This window comes from Pan paniscus, chromosome 13 (assembly GCF_029289425.2).
Source record: "Pan paniscus chromosome 13, NHGRI_mPanPan1-v2.0_pri, whole genome shotgun sequence".
Classification (NCBI taxonomy): Eukaryota; Metazoa; Chordata; class Mammalia; order Primates; family Hominidae; genus Pan; species Pan paniscus.
The window spans coordinates 56,402,583-56,428,618 of record NC_073262.2 but is presented as its reverse complement, the minus strand read 5'-3'; the positions used below and the strand labels follow the sequence as shown (position 1 = coordinate 56,428,618).

The 26,036-nt window shown below is 34.6% G+C and overlaps 1 protein-coding gene across 2 annotated transcripts in view; it reads right to left on the bottom strand.

Annotated features, from left to right (window-relative positions):
• The window catches only part of GALNT13 (polypeptide N-acetylgalactosaminyltransferase 13), a 1,108,472-nt gene that overhangs the window by 693,411 nt on the left and 389,025 nt on the right, over positions 1-26,036 (bottom strand). The window contains exon 2 of one of the 2 annotated variants that reach the window (XM_063595199.1): positions 22,723-22,784. The gene's annotated coding sequence lies outside the window, so the exon portion shown is untranslated. Of the gene's footprint in view, positions 1-22,722; positions 22,785-26,036 lie in introns of those variants that run through there. The other variant, XM_055108593.2, reaches the window with a different exon arrangement.

The following is a 26,036-nucleotide window of genomic DNA, read 5'->3' as shown; positions in this document are numbered from 1 at the left end:
CCCATTAAAACCGTAAGCTATTATCTAGTACCTGTCAGAATGCATATATTGAAAAAGATGAAAGATAACAGTGTTGGCCAGGATGTGGACAAATGGGAAATTGATTACTCAGTTGATAGGAATACAAATTAGCACAGCCATTATGGAAAATAGTATAGAGTTCCTCAAAAAACTAAAAATAGACGAGAGGGATGGATCAAGATGGCAGAAGAGAACCCTCTCCTGTCATCTCAACCACAAGGATATCAATTTAACAACTGTCTACATTAAAAAACAAACAAACACAAACGAACAGAAACCTTTATAAGAACAAAAAGTCAGATGAGCAATCGTAGTTGGTTTTAACTTCATATCACTGAAAGAGGTACTGAAGAGGTAGAGAAAACAGTCTCAAATTACAGACACCGCTCTTCCCTCATTCTCTGGCAGCAACAGTGTGGTGTGGAGTGTTTCTGTGCAATAGAGAGAGGGAGAGTGCAGCAATTTTGAGGCATTGAACACAGTGCTATCCTGTTATAGAAGAAAGCAAAACTGGATCAAACTCAGCTGGCATCCACCCATGGAGGGAGCATTTAAGCATTTAAACAAGCCCTAGACAGAGGAAAATTGCCAATTCCAGCAGGCAGAATTTGACTTCCTGAAAGCCTTGCCACTGTGGGCTAAAGCTCTCCTCTGGGGCGCTGATAAACTTGAAAGGCAGCTTAGACAACAAGGATTACAACTTTTAGGTGAGTCCTAGGGTTGAACTGGGCCTAGAACCAGAGGACTCAGAGGGCACACAAATTACTAAGACAGCCAGGGAAGGTAAGGCAGTGCTGACATCATCCCTCCTTTAACCCCAGGCTGCACAGCTCACAGCTCCAAAAGAGACTCCCTCCTACTGCTTGAGCAGAGCAGCGGGAAGAGTGGGGGGACTGTCTTGCACTTTGGATACCAACTCAGCCACAACAGGATAGGCACTGGTCAAGAGTTGTGAGGCTGACATTTCAGGTCCTAGTTCCTGTGCAACTTTTCTAGACACTGTGGGCCAGAAGGGAACCCAGTGTCTTGAAGGGAAGGATCCAGTCCTGGTAGGATTTATCACCTGCAAACTGAAGAGCCCTTGGGCTCTGAATAACCGACAATATACCCAGGTACTACATTGAGGGTCAGAGACTTGCTGGTTTCAGGTGAGACTGAGCACATTCCCAGCTGTTGTGGCTTTGATGTGAGACTCCATCTTGAGAAAAGCAGAGGGAATAGTGAAAGAGACTTTGTCTTGCATCTTAGGTACTAGCCTGGCCACAAGTGGGTAGACACCAAGTGGGCTCTTGGGGTCTCTGATTCCAGGACTTGGTATTGAATGGCATTTCTGAATCTGCACTGGGCCAGAGGGTAGTCCACTGCCCTGAAGGGAGTGTCCCAGCCACCAGCATTTACCACAAGCTGACTGAAGAGGCCTTGGCCCTGAAGGAAACATTGATGGTAGTCTTACAGTGGAATTGTGGTGGCATAGGCCATGAGGCGAGGCTCCTCTGTTATTAGAAAAGGGAGAGAAAACTGGGAAATGCTCTATCTTGTAGTTTGCATACAAGCTCAGCTGCAGTAAAATAGAATGCCAGGTAAATGTTTAAGGTTTTTGACTCTAGTCCCTAACTACTGGATGACACCTCTAAACCTGCCTAGGTCCTGCAGGACCTCACAGCCCTAAAGGGAAGGAAACAGGCACGGTTGGCTTTGCCACCTGCTGACTGTAGAGCCTCATGGCCTTGAGTGAACATAGGCAGTAGCCAGGAAGTGGTTACAGCAAACCTTAGACAAGACCCAGTCCTATTGGTAATGGCCACAGGGGTGCTCGTGTCACTCCACCCCCCAGGATCAGGTGGGTCAGAACAGAGGGAGAGGGAGAGACTCCATTTGTTTGAGAGAAAGTAAGGGAAGAAAACAAGAATCTCTGCCTGGTAATCCAGATAATTCTCCTGGGTCTAGTCCAAGACCATCAAGGTAGGACCTCAGTGCATCTACAAGAATCACAGTGTTAATGGGTTTTGGATGCACCATAAACAGATACATCTTAGATCACAAAACTCAAGTCATTTCAAATATCTGGAAAGCTTTCCCAAGATGGACAGATACATCTTAGATCACAAAACTCAAGTCATTTCAAATATCTGGAAAGCTTTCCCAAGATGGACAGATACAAACAAGCCCAGGCTGTGAAGACTATAATAAACACCTAACTCTTCAATGCCCAGCTACAGATGAACATCTATAAGTATCAAGACCATCCGGAAAAACGTGACCTCACCAAATAAACTAAATACAGCACCAGCGACCAATCCTGGAGAAACAGAATTATGTGACCTATTGTATAGGTAATTCAAGATACTTGTATTGAGGAAACGTAAAGAAATTCAAGACAACAAAGAAGGAATTCAGGATTCTACCAGATTAAGGAGGAGATTGAAAAAATTAACAGGAAACAAGCAGAAATTCGGGAGCTAAAAAATGCAACTGGCATACTGAAGAATGCATCAGAGTCCTTTAATAGTAGAAATGATAAAGCAGTAGAAAGAATTAGTGAGCTTGAAGACAGGTTATTTGAAAATACACAAAGGAGTTCAAAGGAAAAATAATAAAAAGCAATGAAACATGCCTATAAGATCTAGAAAATAGCCTCAAAAGGCAAATCTAAGAGTTATTGGCCTTAAAGAGGAGACAGAGAAAGAGATAGAGGTACAAAGTTTATTCCAATATATAATAACAGAGAACTTCCCAAACCTAGAGAAAGATATCAATATCTTTGGACAAGAAGGTTATAGAACACCAAACAGATTTCACCCAAGGAAGACTAACTGAAAGTATTTAATAATCAAACTCCCAAAGATAAAGGATAAAGAGAGATTCTAAAAGCAGAAAGAGAAAATAAACAAATAACATACAACGAGGATCCAATATGTCTGGCAACAGATTTTCAGTGGAAACCTTACAGGCCAGAAGAGAGAGAGTGGCATGACGTATTTAAACTGCTGAAGGACAAAAAAAGCTTTTACCCTTGAATTGTATATCTGGTGAAAATATTTTTAAAACATGAAGGAGAAATAAAAACTTTCCCACACAAACAAAACCTGAGGGATTTCATCAACACCAGACCTGTCCTGTAAAAAATGTTACAGGGATCACTTTAATCATAAAGAAGAGGACATTAATGAACAATAAGTAGTTACCTGAAGGAACAAAACTCACTGGTAATAGCAAGTACACACACACAAAAAAACACAGAAATTGTAACACTGTAACTGTGGTGTGTAAACTACTCTTATCCTAAGTAGAAAGACCAAATGATGAACCAATCAAGAATAATAACTATAACAACTTGTCAAGACACAACTGTAAAATAAGATATGAATAGAAATAACAATAATTTAAAAGCAGGGTGAAGTTAAGGCATACAGTTTTTATTAGTTTTATTTGTTTGTTTCTTTATGCAAATAGTGTTAAATTGTTATCTGGTGAAAATAATGGTTGTAAGACAGTATTTACAAGCCTCGACATAACCTGAAACCAAAAAACATACAATGAATACACAAAAAATGAGAAGCAAGAAAGAAAATCATATCACCAGAGAAAATTACCTCTATTAAAAAAAGACAGGAAGGAAAGAAAGAAAGAAAGTCACATGTCAACCAGAAAACAAATAACAAAATGGCAGGAGTAAGTTCTTACATATAAATAATAACATTGAATGTAAGTGGACTAAACTTTCCAATCAGAAGATATCAACTAGCTGAGTGAATGAAAAAAAAACAAGACCCATTGATCTATTGCCTACAGTAAATACACTTTACATAAAAAGACACATGTAGACTAAAAGTAAAGGGATGGAAAAAGATATTCCATGCCAATAGAAACTAAAAAAGAACAGAAGTAGCTATTCTTATATCAGACATAGTAGATTTCAAGACAAAAACTGTAAGAAGAGAAAAAGGTCACTATATATGATAATAGCATCAATAGAGCAAAAATATATCACAATTTTTAATACATATGCACCCAACATGAGAGCACATAGATATATAAAGCAAATATTACTAGAACTAAAGAGAGAGATAGGCCCCAATACAATAATAGTTGGAGACTTCAACAACCCACACTCAGCATTGGATAGATCTTCCAAACAGAACATCAGAAAAAGAGAAAAACAAAACAAAAAAAAACATGAGACTTAAACTGCATTAGAGACCAAATGGATCTAATAGATATTTACAGAACATATCATCCAACAGCTGCACAATATGCATTCTTTTCCTCAGCACATGGCTCATTCTCAAGGACAGATCATATGTTAGGTCACAAAAGAAGTCTTAAAACACACAAAAAATTGAAATAATATCAGGCATTTTCTCTAACCACCATGGAATAAAACTAGCAATTAATAACAATAGGAGTTTTGGAAACTATACAAATACATAGAAATTAGAGAATATGCTCCTGAATGACCAGTGGGTCAATGAAGAAATTAAGAAGGAAACTAAAAAATTTCTTGAAATAAATGACAATGGAAGCAAAACATACCAAAACCTATGGGATACAGCAAAAGCACTACTCAGAGGGAAGCTTGTAGCTTTAAGTGCCTACAACAAGTAAGAGAAAAAACTTCAAAAAACACCTAATTCTAAACCTTAAAGAACTATAAAAGCAAGAGCAAACCAAACCCAAAATTAGAAGAAAATAAATAATAAAGATCAGAGCGGAAATACATGAAACTGAAATAAAAAACAAAAAAAATCAATGAAACAAAAAGTTGTTTTTTAAAAAATTAAACAAAATTGACAAACTTTAGCCAGACAAAGAAAAAATGAGAAAAGGTCCAAATAAATAAAATCAGAAATGAAAATGGAGATGTTACAACTGCTATCCCAGAAATTCAAAGGATTATTTGTGGCCTCTATGAGCAACGTAAGTCCACAAAGTGAAAAATCTAGAAGAAATGGTAAAATTCCTAGACACATACAACCTACAAAGACTGAACCATAAAAAAAAAAAATCCAAAAGGTGAACACACCAATAACAAGTAACAATATCAAAACGTAATAAAAATTCTCCCAGTAAACAAAATCCCAGGACTTAGTTTCAATGCTGAATTCTATGAAACGTTTAAAGAAAAACTAATACAAATCCTACTTAAACTATTCCAAAATATAGAGGAGGACAGAACATTTTCAAACTCATTCTATGAGGCCAGTATTACCGTGATACCAAAACCAGACAAACACACATCAAAAAAAGAAAACTATGGGCCAATATCTCTGGTGAATATTGATGCAAAAGTCCTCAAGAAAACACTAGCAAACCAATTCATCAATACATTAGAAAGATCATTCATCATGAACAAGGGGGATTATTTCTGTAATGCAAAGATGACTCAAGATACTCAAATTAATCAGTGTGATACATTGTATCAAGTGAATGAAGGATAAAAATCATATGATCCTTTCATTGATGATTAAAGGCATTTGATAAAATTCAACTTCCTTTCATGATAAAATACCCTAAATAAAAAACTGAAGATAGAAGGAACATACCTCAACATAAAAGCCATATATGACAGGCCCACAGCTAGTATCATACTAAATGGGGAAAAACTGAAAGTCTTTCCTCTAAGATCTGGGACATGACAAGAATGCACACTTTCAATATAGTATTGGTTGTCCTAGCTAAAGCAATCAGATAAAAGAAATAAAGGGCATCCAAACTGCAATGGACAAAGTCAAATTATCCTTATTTGCAGATGATATGATCTTATATTTGAAAAAATCTAAAGATGCCACAAAAAAAGCATTAGAATTGAAAAACTCGCCAAAGTTGCCAGATGCAAAATCAACATACAAAAATAAGTAGCATTTCTATATGCCAACAGTGAACAATCTGAAAAAGAAATAAAAAAGGAATCCCATTTACAATAGCCACATATAAAGTTAAATACCTAGCAATGAACTTAACCAAAGAAGTGAAAAATCTCTATAATGAAAAGTATGAAACACTGAAGAAAGAAATTGAAGAGGATAGCAAAAAATGAAAATGTATTCCATGTTCATAGATTGGAAGAATGAATATTGTTAAAATGTCCATACTACGCAAAGCAATCAACAAATTCAATACAATTCTCTATCAAAATATCAAGGACATTCTTCAAAGTAGAAAAAGCAATGCCAAAATTTATACGAAACCATAAAAGACTCAGAATAATCTGAGTAAAAGCAATCAATGCTGAGCAAAAAGAACAAAACTGGAGGAATTATATTACCTGATTTCAAATTATTCTACAGAGTCATAGTCATCAACACAGTATGGTACTGTCATGAAAACAGACACATAGACCAATGGAACATAATAAACAACTCAGAAAAAAATCCATACACCCTACAGTCAACTCATTTTTGACCAAGGTGTCAAGAACATAAACTAGGGAAAAGTCAGTCTCTTCAATAAATAATGCTATAAAAACTGGATATTCATATGCAGAAGAATGAAACTAGAACCCTCCCCCTCACCATATACAAAAATCAAATCAAAATGAATTACAGCCTTAAGTCTAAGACTTCAAACGATGAAACTACTACAAGAAAACCCTGGGGAGAAAATCCAGGACATTGGTCTTGGCAAACTTTTCTTTTTTTTTTTTTTTCCAGGTATCATTATAATAAGGGTGGAAAAAGTTTCTTGAGTAATGCCTCATGAGCATAGGCAACCAAAGCATAAATGGACAAATGGGATCATATAAAGTTAAAAAGCTCTGCACAGCAAAGGATACACTCAACAAAGTGAAGAGACAACTCACAAAATGGGAGAAAATATTTGCAAACTAGTCATCTGACAAGGGATTAACAACCAGAGTACATAAGGAGCTCAAACAACTCTATAGAAGAAAATCTAATAATCCAATACAAAATTGGCAAAACATTTGAATAGACATTTCTCAAAAGAAGACATACAAATATCATACTGGCATATGAAAAGGTACTCATCATTGATTATCAGAGAAATGCAAATCAAAACTATAATGAGATATCATCTCACCTCAGTTAAAATGACTTGTCCAAAAGACAGACAATAACAAATGTTGGTGAGGATGTGGAGAAAAGGGAACTCTTGTACACTTTCAGTGAGAATATAAATTATTACATCTACTATGGAAAACAATTTGGAGATTCCTAAAAAAACTAAAACTATATTACTATATAATCCAGCAATCCCACTGCTGGGTATGAACAACTTTTGAATATATTTAATAAACATATTGAAAGTTGCTCACACAAGTTCTAAAGAACTAAAACTATTTCTTTGAGGAATCTCCAAATTCATAATAGTGTTGAATCAGAAACCACCCAGATGTTCCTTAGGATAAATGAACTGTGGAATATATACCAAATGAAATATTGCACAAGATTAAATTGCCATTACTTTTAATGGCAAAAACTACAATTCCTTTTGCACCAAACTAATATTTTATATATACTTACAATGCATATACCCAAAAGAAAGGAAATCAGTATATCAAAAAGATATCTGCATTCCCATGTTTATTGCAGCACTATTTACATGAGCTGGGATTTGGAAGCAATCTAAGTGTCTAACAACAGATACATAGACACAGTGGTACATATATAAAATGGAATACTATTCAGCCACAAAAAGAGTGAGATCCTGTCATTTGCAACAACATAAATGGAACTGGTGATCATTATGTTAAGTGAGATAAGCCAGGCACAGAAAGACAAACATGCCATGTTCTCACTTATTTGTGGGATCTAATAACCAAAACAATTGGGTCAGGTGCAGTGGCTCACGTCTGTAATCCCAGCACTTTGGGAGGCCAAGGCAGAAAATCACCTGAGGTCAGGAGTTCAAGACCAGCCTGGCCAACATAGTGAAACCCTGTCTCTACTAAAAATACAAAAATTAGCTGGGCATGGTGGCGTGCACCCATAATCCCAGCTTCCAGTGGGTCTGAGGCAGAAGAATTGCTTGAACCCAGAAGGCGGAGGTTGCAGAGACCCAAGATTGCTCCACTGCACTTCAGCCTGGGCGAGAGCGAGACTCTATCTAAAACAAACAAACAAACAAAAAAAAACACCAAAGGCACTTTTGGAGATTTGAGAATAGAAAAATGATTACCAGAGGCTGGGAAGGGTAGTGGGGGTTTCAGGGGGTGGGATGTGGGGAAAGTTAATGGGTACAAAAAAATAGAAGGAATGAATATGACCTACTATTTGATAGTAAAACAGGGTGACTATAGTCAATGATAATCGTACTTTTAAAAATCATTAAGGAATGTAATTGGATAGCTTGTAATACAAAGGATAAAGGCTTGAGCAGATGGATACCCCATTCTCCATGACGTGATTATTTCACATTTCATGCTTGTATCAAAACATCTCATGTATCCCATAAATACATACACCTACTATGAACCCACGAAGATTAAAAATTTAAAATATTACAAAAAAATTAAAAGGCAACCCAGAGAGTTGGAGAAGACATTCGTGCCATAAATAATCAACAAAGGACTCATATCAAATTACATAAAAGACTTAAAATCAATTTTAAAAAACAATAGGCAACCAAACACAAAAATGAACAAAAGCCTTGAGCAAATATTTTTTACAGAAATTATATCCAAATATTTAATAAACATACTGAAAGTTGTTCAGCTTCATCAGCCATTAGAGAAATGAAAGTTGAAACCCCAAATAACATGAGTACTCAGGCTCTGGAATGGCTAAAATTGTAATAATGGAAAGTAATAATTATTGACAAGGATACAGAATAACTTAAACTCTCAAGCCCTGCCTATTTGGCAGCTTCCACTAAGAATTTAATATAAGTATAACCTACGGCCCAGAAATTCCACTGCACCCAACAGAAATACACGAGTTCTCCAAAAGACATGTACTAAAATGTTCATAGCAGCACTATTCATAATAGTGCTGAATCAGAAACCACCCAGATGTTCATTAGTGTAAATGAACTGTGGCATATATGCCAAATAAAATATTACACAACAAGATTAAATGAACTATAAATCTCTTTAACATTACAGGTGAATTTTAAAACAATATCGGGAGAAATATTTAGACACACTATATGATTCAATAATTGCATACATAGCTACATATATATATCACAACAAAACCATTAATGTTTCACAACAAAACCAATCCATTAGCTAAATAATCCATGATACCACAAATTAGGATAGTGGTAACTTTTGGGAGGTATATACTTACTAGGGGCTGGTATTATTTGGTATTTTTGTTTTTAAAAAATAATTTGAGCTCTGGCTATGTAGGTGTGTTCAGGTTTTGGAAATTTGTTGAGCTGTACACTTGTGATATTTGTACTGCTATTCATGTATATCACAATTCAATGAGCAGAAAATGTCATTTATAAAATGAGTGTATTAAGAAATTTTACTTTTATTCATTGAAGCATAGTGTATCACTATTGTAAGGGTGGTATATACATCTTTAAAAATGTACTTTCTATTGCATTCTGGGAAACCAGTACCATATTATGGCCATGTATCATAAGTAGCAGTTTCAGGTTTTCTGATGTTAATCACAACTCTGGTGAAATATTTAAACTGCAATATACAGAACAGCAGCTTCAGGCAAAGCATGGCGGCTCCAGCCTGTAATCCCAGCACTTTGAGAGGCTGAGGTGGGACAATCGCTTGATTATCCAGGAAGTCCAGGCTGCAGTGAGCCATGTTTGCCCCACTGCACTCCAGTCCGGGTGACAGAGTGTGACCATGTTTCAAAAAACAAACAACAAACCAAAAATAGGAGCTTCAAACAAACAAATTATGATATTTTGGCCTATGTTAACCTATGCTTAATATTTGAAGTTTAATGTTAAATAAACTTTTGCTTAATAAGAATAAATCCAAAACTAGAATTTCAGGCTCAATCAATCATTTGAGAATTTCTTTCAGTGAATTTAGAAATGGAAATTGCAGAAATAATAAAAATTACCTGCCGAGAATGAGAGGAAAAAACCTCAAAAGGAACCTCAGGAAGCTAACACATTTCTCTGCATTCATCAGGTGCCCAAACCAAATGCTAACTAAGCTTAATGTACAGGCTCAGCCCTACCACAGATTCTGGAATCAAATAGCTAAGGAAACTTTTTAAAAAGTTCTATCAAAGAATTAAGTAGTTTCGTAAGTCCTGTAGGACTCGATTTCTATAAACTACTGTTATTTTTTAAATAACCAGCTCTTTTTTGTACATAACCTGTTTTTATAACCAGCTCTCGCTTCTTCATTGTTAATCAGTTTTTGTCTAACCACCCAATTCTCATTACTGGGTTTCTGTTTTGAGTGATCTCTCCAAGAGTATTCTGTTTGGTGTCCTCTTTCACTTCCAAGCACTGTCTGGACAAAAATCTGTGTTCCTTTCCTGTTTTTCTAATGGATCTCAGTCTATCAATTCTCACTATATTTGCTTGGTGCTGATAGCCTATGTTTCTCTGAACAATGGTCTGTTGTTCATCCTAAGATTTTCTGAAACCATGCTCTGCCTGCAAACCAGGGTACTCACTTGTCACTCACTCCTCACCAAGCCTTCGTGTCCCTACCTGGACTTCCATCAATGCTAATGGCTTTCCAACCAGCTCACCTCACCTGGGAAGATACTCTCAGTCTGACATTTGTTATGCATCTGTCTATCCAGAATTCCTCATACTGCCAATTTCCAAAAAGCATTCAAACTCCAGTGGATCTGTTCCATCTCTGTGTCCCAACCATCTCAATCTGGCCCATATGACAACTCTAGTGAGAAGAAGGCAGAAATTTTAAAAAGAATGTATCTTTTTTGGTCTCGGTCATGCTCAGGATGCTACAAGATGAGAAACAACCTGGAATTTCCCATCCTTGACAATGTTTACCAAATCTTGCCCACTTGGACATTGAGACGGAGCTAAGAGAGAGGAAAAGCTGAGAAAAGATACAACTCTGTAGGTGTAAATCTAATAATTTGATTAAAAATAGGCAAAATATCTGAATATATACTTTTCAAAAGAAGACATACAAATGGGACATAGGCATATGAAAAGGTGCTGAACATCACTGATAATCAGAGAAACACAAATCAAAACTATAATGAGATATCATCTCACCCCATTTAAAATGGTTTTTATCCAAAAGACAGACAATACTAAATGCTGGTGAGGATGTGGAGAAAAGGGACCCCTTGCACATTGTTGGTAGGAAGGTAAATTAGTACAACCACTATAGAGAGCAGTTTGGAGGTTTCTCAAAAAAACTAAAAATTGAGTTACCATATGATCCAGCAATCTCACTGCTGGGCATATACCCAAAAGAAAGAAAATCAGTATATTGAATAGATGGCTATACTCCCATGTTTATTGCAACACTATTCAAAATAACCAAGTTATGGAAGCAACCTAAGTGTCCATCAACAGGTGAATGGATTAAAAAAATTGTACATATACATAATGGATTGGAGTACTCTTCAGCCATAAAAATGAATACAATCCTATCATTCACAGCAACATGGATGGAACTGGAGGTCATGATGCTAAGTGAAATAAGCCAGGCACAGGAAGATGAACAGGCCTATTCTCACTTATTTGTGGGATCTAAAAACCAAAGGAATTGAACTTATGGAGAAAGAGAGTAGAAAGAAAGATGGCTGGAAAGAGTCATGGAGTGTTGTAGAGGTGGGAAGTGGGGAAGGTTAATGGGTACAAAAAATAGAAAGAATGACTAAGATTTACTATTTGATTGCAAAACAGGGTGACTGTAGTCAATAATAACTTAATTGTACATTTTAGAATAACTAAAATAATTTAACTGAATATTTTGAAACACAGAGGGTCAATATTTGAAGAGATGGGTAACCCTTTTCTACTATGTGATTATTATTCTTTGCATGCCTGTATCAGAACATCTTATGTGCCTCATAAATATATGCCTCTATAATATACCCGCAAAAATAAAAATAGATAAATAAATAAAAAGCTTCAAAGAAAAGTGCTCTTGAAATAAAGTAGGTTCAAAAAAATTAAAATTGAAATTAAAAAAAACTAAATAGAATTATATGATTCAGGAATCCCACTCCTGAGTATTTACCCAAAAGACATGAAATCAGTATGCCAAAGAGATGTCTGCACTTCCACGTTCATTGCAGTACTATTCACAACAACCAAGTTATCAAATCAACCTTGTGTCTATCCAACAATGAATGGATAAAGAAAATGTGTTGCCATGGATGTGAAGAAAAGAAAACGCCTGTAAATTCTATGCAAATTCTCATACAGTTGGTGAGAATTTTAATTAACACAACCTCTACGGAAAAGAGTATGAAGATTTCTCAAAAAACTAAAAATATAACTACCATTCCACCCAGCAATCCCACCACACTACCCCTCCCCCTCCCCTCTTTTCCCCTCCCCCTACTTTATCCTCCCTCTCCTTTCCCCTCCCCCTCCTTTCCCCTCCCCCTCATTTCCCCTCCCCTCCCCCACCTTCTCCCCTCCTCTCTTCTCCCCTCTCTCCCCCCCCCCACTTCTCCTCCCCTTGCCCCTCCCCTCCGCTCCTCTCACCTCCCCTTCCCTTTCCTTCCCTTCCCTTGGAAAAGAAATCATTGTGTAAAATAACAACTGCACTAGTATGTTTCTCAAAGCACTGTTCACAACAGCAAAGTCATGAAATCAATGTAAGTGTTCATCAACGTTGACTGGTTGAGAAAATGTGGTATATATGTACCATGAAATACTATGCAGCCATAAAAAGAGAACGAAATCACACCCTTTGTAGCAACATGGGAGGAGCTGGAGCCATTATCCTAAGTGAAATCACTCAAAATCAGATAATCGAATACCACACATTCTCACATAAGTGGGAGCTAAATTACATGTGGACATAAAGATGGAAATAATAGACACTGGGGACCTGAAAAAGGAGAAGCATAGGAGGGGAGTCAGGGTTTAAAAATCACTATTGGGTACAATGTTTACTATTTGGGGTGGGTCCACTAGAAGCCCAAACCATATTGCAAAACCATTCTATGTATATGCATTGTATACATGTAACAAGCCTGCATATGTACCCCCTAAATCTAAACTAATTTTGAGAAAGAAAAATTTGCTTTCCTTAAAAGAAGGTTTCTAAAAAGAAAATGTGGTATATATATACACAATGAAGTATTATTCAGCCTTAAAAAATAAAAAAAATTTACGAATTTATTGTTATTTGCAACAACATGGATAAACCTGGAGGACATTATATGAAGGTAAAAGAAGCCAGTCACAGAAAGACAAATAGTGCATGTTCTCACTCACATGTAGACTCTAGAACAATCAAACACATCAAAAAAGCAGAAAGTAGAATGGTGATTTACAGAGGCTGGGGATTGGGGTTAATGGGGAGATGGTGGTTCAAAGGTACAAAGCATCAAAGGAGAGGAATAACGATTTTTTTTTAAAATCCATTGCACAGTATGGTGAATATAGTTAATAATCACATCTTGTACATTTCAAAATCATTGAGAACAAATTTCAAATGTTCTAATTACAACAATGATAAGCATTTGAAATGATGGCTATATTAATTAGCTTGACTTAATTATTCCACAGTACATTTATAAATCATAACATCACTTTGTACCCTGGAAATCTATACAACTATGATCTGTCAATTTATAATAAAATGGATTAATTAATTTTTAAAAAGAGATGAAGTTTGAATACTCACCAAATTGTTATCTATTCAGATTAGGATGTTGTATAGAAAAATTTAAAAGTCACATTTCTAGGGAAAATGGTGATATATGCACAGATTTATAATTTACCTCTACAAATCAGCTTGAAATAGAAACAAATAAAAATACAAGTGGTATACAGTAGCAACACTGAAATTAGGCATTGGTTCTAGCCTCTATACTATAAAATGTGGGAAACATTAATTTAATATATACTGGATTCTTTACTCAGCAACTGAGATGTATTAAGTACTTCTCATATTCCCTGGTAATTAGGAATCAAGAAATACCAAGAAATGAAGAAAATAAACATAGACTATATGCAAAACCATTGTGTCAAAGATAGATTTAAAAACTCTGAGAATCAGAGTATAATTTTACATAAGAGCGATTGAAGAAAAATATCTTAAAGAGCAGAGGAAAAGACAGACATGAAAGATTTAGAGAAGAGCTGATAGAATGGAAAGGCAAAGCATATTAATATATGGATAGTTGATATGACTGAAGAAGAAAATTGAAATAATGATATAGGAAAGTACATTTGATAGAAAATACAGATAGTATTTATAAATAAATAGATTGAAATAGTTCACAGTAATCCAGAAAAAAATAAAATATGATAGTGAGACTTACATTGTTGAATTTACCAAATTTAAAAATCAAAGAAAGAATCTCAGGAAATATGGATAGAAGAAGCTGGAGAAATAAGGAGGATACTTGCATTCATTTATTAATCAAAATTAAATGACAGAAAACAATGGAGTAGGACTTTTGCTTCTAGTGTGGCTAACACTCCCACTTTTATAACTTTTAGCTGAAGTGCACACACTGCACAGAAAGGCTAAAACACTGGTAGAAAATTCAGTTTATCTAAGAGGAGAGCGGAAAGTAAAAGAGGAATATTGCAAAGGAGAGAGCTAAAAGGGGGCTGCCCCAAATGATATGCATAAACTCTGCTCAAGTACCTGACGGAAAATGAACAAAGCATATATGCAGAGCATTCACAAACTAGCCCAACTGTCACTCAACTTTTGAGCTGTCACCCAAAAATCAGTGTTTGCAATTTGAGTTAAATGAAGTTAATTGCCTTTTAAAACCACCGAAAACTCCGAAGGAATATTACCAGACATAAGTCTCCACAAAAAAAGGAAACAGACAAACAAAACATTCATAAGGCGCAGGATACAATCCAAAATTATACATATAATGGTACAGAAAAATTTAATAAGACGAGAGAAAAGACAAATGCCAAAATGAACTAGATGTTGGAATTGGCACACAAAAATTTTAAAGCAGCCATTTAGTAATAGGAAATATGCTTGCAATTAATGAAAAAGTAAGAATTTTCAAGTTATGAGTAGAAATATGTAATAAAAATTCTAGAGCTTAAAATATAATATCTAAAATTTAAAATTCACGGATAGGTTTAATACCAGAATACAGTAGAAGAGAAAACAATCAGTGACCTTGAATATTGATCCAACATGAATAAAATAGAAACAAAATTTATAAAGAATGAACAGTGCCTCAGGGACTTGTGTCATCAATATCAAACCACATAGTGTAGATGTAATCAGAGTCCCAGTAGAAGAGAAGTAACCAGGTTGAAAATATATTTGAAGATAATTTCACAAGTATAGCAAAAGACAAATTTAAAGATTCAGAAAGCTTGAAGAACTCTAAGCAAATAATTATTAGAACTTAAATAAAATAGACATTTATTTGCAAAATACCAGAATTGACACAAGATCACACAGAAAATTTGAATACTTCTATATCCTATTGAAGAAATAGAATTTTTATGAAGAAAAAACATTTCCACAAATAAAACTCCAAGTACAAATGTTCTCATTGGTGAGTTCTATTAAATATTTAATAAATGAAAAATGACATAACTCAAACTGTATTAGAAGATAGAATCTAGCCGAAACCTATAACCAAAACCTGATATATTATCCACAAGAGAATTATACACCAATATACCTCATGACAATAGTTGTAAAAATTTTTAGCCAAATATTAAGAAATCAAAATGAACAACATACATGGATACATGATCAAGTAAAATGTATCCAAAGTAAGTTTATGTGATAGCATTGATAAATCAATTAATGTAACATACATTAAAGATTAAATAATAAAAATAAAATAAATAAATAAATAAATAAAATCTAATTTTTTTAAAAAAATAAATAAATAAATAAAATAATGAATGAATAAATAAATAAAATAATAAATAAATAAAAATAAATACATTAAAAAATTAAAAATAAATAAATAAATAAATAAAATAAAAATCTAATTCAAGAAGACCAAATATGAAAGTATATAGTAATACTCATAACTAGCTGCATCTTCAAAGTATGGAAAATGAAGAAAACCTTGCACACAAGAATACAGAGTATATAATTCCATTTTTTATGGAATCTAAAAATACAGAATTAATATATATTGATACAAAAAAAGCAGTTGTTAATTATTCACTCAGGGGACTAGGATGTGAATTTACTTGGGAGAGGTATTAGGGAACTCTTTGTGATGGCAATAGTAATCTGTGTCTAAAGAGGAGGTCGGGTTACACAGATAAATCCATTTGCCAAAATGTTGCAAATATGGATTTAAGATTTATACATTTCATTGAATGTAATTTATTGATTTAAAAGTTATAAACACATTAGAGTCCAGTTAGTTATATAAATGTGAAGCATTTGGAGGGAGAAATGTACTATTACATTCAATTTATTTCAAAAGCATCCCAAAATAAAATGGATGAATGAATAGATACACAGATGTATAGATGGATGCATGTGTGATCATGCACAGATGGTAAAGTGCTAATGGTAGAAGCTAAGTGGTTAGTTTTGGGGTGTTCATTGTAAAATTCTTTTGACTTGGCTCTACATATGGACATTTTTATAATAAAAAAACTGAAGGAAAAAGAAGACAATGGAACAATTTCTATAATGTTCTGAGGGTAGTGGGTGACTCCAGGATTATATACTAAGATAAATTTATTATAACATGTATAGGCAGTAGATACAAATGCTCAAATATTAAAGAGTCCAAAAACTCTATTGCATATGTATTTGTCCTAAAAAATCAACTCAAAGACACAATTCAACCAATAGAAAGAAGGAAGTTGTGTAGATATCATATTTTTTACATTTTAATTGTAAAATAACATATACATACAATTTTTGAAAAGCATAAACCAATGTAAATAAAAGAGCAATACTAAGAGAGTGAAACAAAAAGCTCATTGTCTATTGTGGAGAAATCAGAGGTGGCACAGACAGAGAAAGTAGGAAGAAATACAAATTAAGTTTTTAAATAGTTCGTAAGGGAGGCAACATTTCAGAAGTTGCTAAATAAAAAGTGTAAGTTTACACACAAATATGTAAGGCTTTAAAAGTAATCATGAGATTAACAGAAGTGAACTATACAACTTTCAAATTTCCATGTTGGGACATGGGGAGCACGGAGCTACTTTCAATAAAACATGGAAAATGTAGTAAAAGGTTGAAATAGAAAGAAAGAGCTAGTAAGAATAAAAACAGAAACTGTAAATTACAATGAAAATAGTTCAAATTTTGTTATAAAAATAAGCACAGGTATATTCAATTCATGTATTAAAAGCAAGGAGTTTAACATGATTAATAAACAAACCCACATAATGTTCTAAGTAAGAGGAAAAAAGATTCAGAAAAATAAAAATCTTCGCAGAAATACTGGAAAAATGAAAACCAAGAGCAAAACAAAACAGAACAAGAGAGACAGAAAGGTTAACATTAGATATAGTTAAACACAAGATAGACTATATTAAGTAGACCAGCAAATGATTAACATGGTTTGGTATATTTGTTAAATATATAATTCCCATAAACATATTACTTACATTTATTTCTATAATAGAACTTAAGTAGCCTATATTAGAACTTGGACATTATTCTAGGAACTTTACAGCAATTGGATACAAATAAAAAACCCATGAGGTAATTATAATTATTATTTTAAAGGTGAGGAAACTGTAGTTTAAGTAACACAATAGGTAAGTCTGAGTCCTGTTTTCTGCTCTTAAACACGATGCTAAACTCTCTTGGAACTTTATGTGCTAAATAATATCTTTTCATGATATATGAAACAAAACTACTAGACAATGAAGGAGATATCGAAATAGAATTGTTATGTAAGGAAGACTTTGATACATTTCCTAAGTTTTTAAAAATAGAGTAGATAAACATAAGTAAGGAAGAAGAAAATCTGGATATTATAATGAATGTATGCAACCTAGGAGATATTTATATATGTTACACAATGAAAACAAAAAATGTGCTTTATTTTAAAAATAACATAAGGAATGTCCAAAAATTGATAATACATGAGGCCACCAAAATAAAAAACCTTGAAAAAAACCACAATTCCAATAAATATATACAAGACAGGCTGAAAAACAGCATATTTGAACAAAGGTAATAAGAGTAGAGAAAACAAGAGTAAAAAACCCTCAAAATCGAACCATTAAAAAATATAATAACACTTTCATAAAGACCTCTTAGGTTCTGACTTTCCTGATCATTTAAAATTCTCTTTCTTCCTATTACCCTTTCTCCCTTTCTGCCTGTCTGTGCTCGTTTCTTCCTCCCTGAATAGTTAGGTTCATAAGCCACCAGGCACGCATGCTTGAAAAGCCCAGCATGGCCCAGTGTGGACTGCTGGAACATAAACAGGATGAAGTGGATATGTGGGCCAGCCCGATGATAGAACAACATAGAATATTGGATCCCAAGTGGGCTTGCAGAGGACTGCCCTCCCAGAAGAGTGATGGTGGCAGTGGGAAAGGCAGAAGCAATTCTGCATAGAATGTCAGAGGTTGATGGAAAAGGGAAACTGCACTCGGAGTGGGTGGCCACATGAGGAGGGCATCCATTTGGCGGGGGTGGGTGGTGGTGGCAGCCAGTCACAGGAGCTAGGTTGTATGCAGGGAGACTGAAGAAAATGAAAATAGACTGAAGATAATGTCAAAGAAGGAAGGAAGAAACAAGAATACCTGGGAAGGTAAAATGTAAAATGAACCCTCTAGTGTTAGGTTCAATTTGGATGTGTCAGTGTGAACCTAAAGTTTTAACAATAGATCATAGAGAAATAGATGGATAAATGACAGACAGATAGTTAGAGAATGATATAGAGAAATACGTACGAAAATGTGGATGTTTGGGTGCTAATATACATGAACATATACATGTTCTTAAGTTTGGTGCATTGATAGGGCACAAGCAACTGCAATATACCAATAACAATAAACACATCTAGTGCCCAGATCTTTGTTTTTAAACAGAATTCACTATTAAAAGGAACCAATGTTCTTGAGAGGAAGAAATACTTGATTACCTTGGGGAAGTAGGGAAACCACAGGTGAACTTGCAACATCTTAAAGATTGAAGCAGCATGTCAAAAGGACACAGGAGCTACCCTGAAGGGCTCCCATTGGCCAAAATATGAGATAATTTGGACAGCAAAATAACAGTAGCAACAGACTAAAACCCATGGAGTAGAGTGAGAATCCATGAGTGCAGGCTGATTTAAATGAATGGGTTAATAAATAAATGCAGAGGAAACAAAGCTTTTATCTATGATGGATGGAGTGCCAACTGAAGAAATGTAGAAGAAATGATGAGGGAAATGAAGAATCATCATCATTTGGCAACTGTCATGGTGATTGTTGTTTCGACTAAAAAAACATTATCTGATGCTAGAATTAGTAGATGAAAGTTTGATAAGGCATGGAATGTTTACATAGTTTCAAAGTACCCTTTCACAAAACATTTATTCCAAAGAGGGAAAGAATAATCTTACAGACGATAAACTTGGTAACTACCAACTTAAATCAAGTGATCAGTGATCAGAGTTAACATCACCAGTAATGGGACAAATTAAAATCATGCACTACCTGGTAGAAAGCAATGGAATGAACACAGCATCACTTCTGTGATATTCCTGTCCAAAATAAATGGCCCAAATCTACTGGAAAGCAGACAAACCAGGTTGAGGGATATTCTGCAAAATTATTGCTCTGCGATCTTAAACAACAATGGGATCTTAAATGTCAATGAGGAACTGGGAATACCTTCTAGATTGAAGGAACCTCAACAAATATGAAAATGGAATGTGGCACATGATCCAGGATTGGATCTGTTACCTATAAAGACCCTTGTTAGGACAACTGGGGAAGCCTGAGCAAGATCTGTGGAATTATGGTGGTCATCTTACCATAGTTATTACAAAAGCAAATTCATTGTGCCTGTCCATATCAAGATGGCCTAGCAGTATCATCATAACATGCTAAAAAGAATATTTACAATTTTTTTCAGTAATATCAACTTTACCTATTTTTCATTGCAACCCCTTAAAAAGGCAGCTTATTTTGTGTGTCACTCACTACAATCTATGTAGTGACAACTTAATGCCTTTGATGCATGAAATCTTGGGGGGAAAAGTATATACTCTCTGCTGAACAACAAACTAAAACCATTAAAAAAACAAAATAGTAAGCCCTAGAGACAAAATTCAAAGTTCTTTTACTTTAAAAATTCAGTTGAACAAGACTGGCTCTCAGAAATAAAATCAGGTAGAGCATGCCCATGTATATTAATTAAACTCTCTGAAAATAAAAATTAGAAATGCAGCTCCAAACAAGGCATGGAACACTGCAGAGTGGAAGCCCTGCAGCTGTGACTTATGTTTTGTCCTCAGGTAATATCAAGCAGTGGTTCTTTCACTTTGTCTGGCAGCCAGGAAGCTACAGGTATTGAAGGAGTTGTCACGGTTCAAGGCCACATTGTCAGGTACTCAGGTAGGTGCAAGAGAAAAGACAGCTCTACATTTTGATTTTGGCCCTCTAGGAGGTTACTCTCCAAAATGCAAAAGCTGGTATTTCCAGTTAAAAACAGAATGCCAACAATTATGGGAAAATAATAAAACTTACATCTCAAGATGTTCAACTATGAATTAGGCCAAAAAATGTCAGCGTAATCAGAATATAATTTCTGACTTCAAAAGTAGCACAGGATACACTTGCATCTAGAGTCACAGCCTAAGGAGGAATCAGTGCCATGCAGGTTTAAGCCACATTGCTTCTCCTAAAAGGAAAAGTAGCTCTGACTTACAGGGCAGAATCCATCCCTTTTGCAGCCAATCGAAAATATTATTATTACTTTTAATGGCAAACCTGCAATTACGTTTGTACCAATCTAATATAAATGCGTAACACTGAATAACTAGAGGGCCTGCAGTTTAAGAAGGCTGCTTCTGTATGCAAATTTATCCCTGATCCCTTGTTTATGTTTCTTCAGATTCCACTCCATTCTTGTTTGCCTACATGAAATTCAGATTAGACTTATCAGATCTGTGTTTTGGTAAGTCAATAAGTCAAAACAATTACAATTCAGGTGACTGCCTCTTTGTTTTTCCACTGCAAGCTATGATTTACCTAGTAAATACTATCAGGAAGAGTTCACACATGAGAGAAAAGGGCAAAACAAATGTGTTCATTATAACACATGAAAACTGAAAACTGGTCAATGTCTTACAGTGTAGAAGAGAGGACCTCAAAGTGCAACATGAAAAACAAGCACATTTGAGTGTTCACGGGGGCCACCAGAAGCCAGAAAACTTAATTGAGTTGCATGGAACATGGCTTCTGACCTTAGGGCAGTCACCTGACATGATGATTTAACCAATGAAATAGACAACCAACACGGTCCTGAGCTGTACCAATGTTTCTAAGACAATCAAGTAACCTGACTGCTTTCCTGAGAAAGACAATGTAGACATTGAAGAAATAAAAAGGGGATGACTCTAAGACGAATTCAGCAATCTGAAAGAACACTGTTGCGTAGCAGAGGGGATTTAGATGTTTTAAAAGGATGGTCTGCTGGAAAATCCACTAAAGGCCGTGAGTTCATACTGTTGCTTTATTCAAAATTATTTGACTTAGATTAAGTCTTACTCCACATGTTCACCTGCTGTGAAATGAATACTACCACTACATGCCTGCAGTGGCTTCCACTTTCCACCATCACGTTACTGCCAATAACCATTTGCCCAATAGCAGCTTTAAATGCCTTACACAGAGAGGAAGCCACTTTAAGATCTAATAACATTCATTCTAAAAGTCTTTGCTAAAAAGGGCAGAATTGCAAGGTTGCAGGAAATAGCCCTTTTATAGAGAGTTCATCATGAAACATGGCAGGATGAATGTGCTAATATGTGTGCGTGGGGGTATTGGGAGAGACAATTAGGAAAAAGAGGGGCTGTATCCAACTGATTTTTCTCACTATGGCACAAAGAAAATCATTCTACATATATTTATTGAAGCTTTAAGGAACTGTGTTAGTAGCTGCATATGAATAAACAAATACAGACCCTTGAAGTTTTCAGAACAACATGAAGGGCAGGCTAACTTCAGTAGCTTAATTTCTTCCATTTTCTAATCTACGTCGATGGACACATGATAAATGAAAGACTGAGATTATCTATAGCCCAATTGTGCTAATGTTTTGTTTGACAGAAATACTTTCACCCATAATAACAAGCACATGGGTTTGTTTTTCAAACAAACAAACAAGGGTCTATTTTTCCTTGCATTACAAGAAATACGAAGGTAAGTAGTAGTTGACATTAGCTTATCTTCTCAATGATTCATCAAGATCTTCTTTCTACTCTTCCACTCTGACATTTTTACATGTTGAATTTTTATCCTTAGATATGTTGCCTCATGTTTGCAATATGGCTATTTCAACTCAAAAGAAACACAACTACCTTCAAAGGCAGGAAGAAAAGCTAGGAGAGTAAGCGGTTCTTCTCTGTCTTTCTATTTTTATTACAAATCAAAACATCCCATAAGTTCCTACTAACAAACATTTCCTTATATTTTATTGGCTAGTATTGGATCACATACCTATCTCTAGGGTAGAGGCAAAATCCACTTTTCTTGAGATCCAAAGTCTTCCAACTTGTTACCTAAAAAATAATCAGAGATGGGTTAGTTCATAAGACAATACTTGGATAAGCAATCATAGTTTCTGTACATATTTTAATACTCATTTGCAGATTCTTCAACTTACATGAATATGTTCTCATTTGTTTATACTTGAAATTATATGCATAGTATAACAGACACATTTTTACCTTCCTACAAGGGTCTTGACCTTGATTCAGCCGTTGTACACATTTTTAAGTCTTAAAGGTGCTAGGGTACAGTTCATTGTTATATTACAATACAAAAACTACCTGGTCTCTCCAAAAATTAAATCCATGCCCTCTGCCTCATTAACCACATATGAGAATCAACTGTGGTGGTAACTGATCCCAAACAAAATTATAATATATAATGTTCTGTTCATATTCTTTCAATATTATTAGTACTATACACTCACATGCTCACGAATTAGGCAAATACTAAATCACATCAGTTAGGCAAATGATTCAAAACTACTAAATGTGAACTCAAAAGACACTGAAACAAGAAGGTATCATTTGTTTTCTGTGAGACCCATCTCGAAAAGTTAGAGATGTATCCTTGAACCCCACTTAATGACCTACTATGGATTTAGGATATATAAATTTATCTAAATTTACATATAACCTAATGATAGTTTTAGTCCAGAAAATCTTTCTGAATGATACATTTTCTGAGATCTGCTACTCATTGTATGTCTCCTGTAGAGTATCAGATAATTCAAAAACTCACAATGTAGTTCCTTTTTCTAAAATGAGAAAAGAGAGCATTCTATTTATTTCAAAAAAGCAACACATGACTTTATCACTATTTATAAGCTCTCGGAGCATCAGTCTTTGTGCTACATACCACAGTAGAACACGTTACTTTATATAAAACAAACAAAACAACACAAAACACTTGTCTGCATTTAGTCTTATATCTGGCAAGGATCTGTTCTCCAGTTTTATTTAGAGAGCGTCTTTCTCAATAGTAGTTTATAGCAGCTCTGCACTGCAGAAAAAAAAAAATGTCAAAATATAAAATTGGCAAATATAAAATATTTCCTATGCCAATTTTTCGCTTGAAACCTTAGTTTTGCAATAACAATTAATACTTATCTAAAAAGTATATTTAATCAACCAATGCCTCCTACAAGTAAAGTTTGAATCCTATATTTATAGTCCTGTGTCATGTAATATGCATCAGTAATATCCTGCTTCACTGTTGGATGAGGACATGGCAAAATGAGTAAGTTAATGGAGCCATGGACACTACACATTATTATTAGATTATCAGTAATAGATTCAGGGTGTACAAGTACAGTTTTGCTACAAAGATATATCATGCAGTGGTAAAGTCTAGGCTTTTAGTGTACTCATCATCCAAATGGTGTACATTGTACCCAGTAGATAATTTCTCATCCCTCACCCACGTCCCACTTTTTGCAATCTCTGATGTCTATTATTCCACTCTATATGTCCACGTGTACACATCACTTAGCTTCCACTTATACATGAGAACATGTAGTATTTGATTTTCTGAGTTATTTTATTTGGGATTATGGCCTCCAGTTTCATCCATGTTGCTGCAAAAGGCAACATATATATGACAATATGTTTTATATAATACATCATATATGTGAAATACAAATGACACACATATATGTCATATATATGACATTCATACACACACAAACATATACACACACACACACATATATATATATATAATAGTTTATTTATCCAATCATCTAATAATGGACAGTTGGGTTGACTTCATGACTTTGCTATTGAGAATAGTACTGCAATAAATGTGTGAATGCAGGAGATATATTATAATTTACATTCTCACCAACAGTGTATAACAGTGCCCTTTTGTCTGAATCCCCATCAACATCTGTTGTCTTTTGACTTTTTAATAATAGTCATTCAGACTGGTGTAAGATAATATCTCACTGTGGTTTTAATTTACATTTCTTCGATGATTAGTGATGGTGAGCATTTTTATTTGTTAGTCACTTGTATGTCTTCTTTTGAGAAATGTGTGCTTATGTTTTTTGCCAACTTTTTAATGGGTTTATTTGTTTTTTTCTTATTGAGTTGTTTGAGTTCCCTATAGATTCTGGATAGCAGTTCTTTTTCAAATGCATAGTTTACAAATATTTTATCCTTTCTGTAGATTGTATGTTTATTTGTTGATAATTTCTTTTGTTGTGAAGAAGCTTTTTAATTAAATCCCATTTGTCTATTTTGTTACATTTGCTTTTGAGGTCTTAGTCATAAATTATTCCTATGATTTCTTATAGGACCTTTAAAGTTTCAAGTCTTATATTTAATTTGTTAATTCATTTGAGTTGATTTTTGTATATGGTGACAGAAAGCAGTTCAGTCTTCTACTTATGGCTATCCAATTTTTCTAGTACCAATTATTGAATAGAGTGTCCTTTCTCCAGTTATATTTGTATTATTTTGTCAATTTTGTCAAAAATCAGTTGGTTGTAGATGTGTGGCTTTATTTCTAGTTTCCCTACTCTGCAATTGATCTATGTATCTATTTTTAAACCAGTACCATGCTCTTTGGGTACTATAGTCTTGTAGTATAATTTGAAGTCAGGTAATGTGATGCCTCCCACTTTGCTGTTTCTGCTTAAGATTGTTTTGACGATTCAGATTTTTTTTTCTGGTTCCATATGAATTTTAGAATTGTTTTGTCTAATCATGGGAAAAATGACATTGGTAATTTGATAGGCGTTGCACTGAATCTGTAGACTGCTTTGGGCAGTGTGGTTATTTTAACAATATTGATTCTCCCATTCCACGAACATGGGATTTTTTTTTGCATGTATTTGCGTCATCTATAATTTCGTTCATCAGTGTTTTGTGGTTCTCTTTCTGGATATTTTACTATTTTTGTAGCTATTGTAAATGGGTTCTTAATTTGGTTCTCAGCTTGATTGTTTTTGGTGTATACAATTGCTACTGATTTTTGAATACTGGTTTGCATACTGAAGCTTTACTGAAGTCATTTATCACATCTAGTTATCTTTTGGATGACTCTTTAGGATTTTTTAGGTATAAGATCATGTCGTCAGAATACTTCCTCTTTTTTCTATCTGGATGACTTTTACATTTTCTCCTCTTTAATTGCTCTAGCTAGGACTTCCAGTACTATGTTAAATAGGAATAGTGAAAGTGGGCAAAGTAAATTTTGACTCGAACCCTTACATCAAAATTGACTCCAGAGGGATTACAGATATAAATACAAAAGTAACA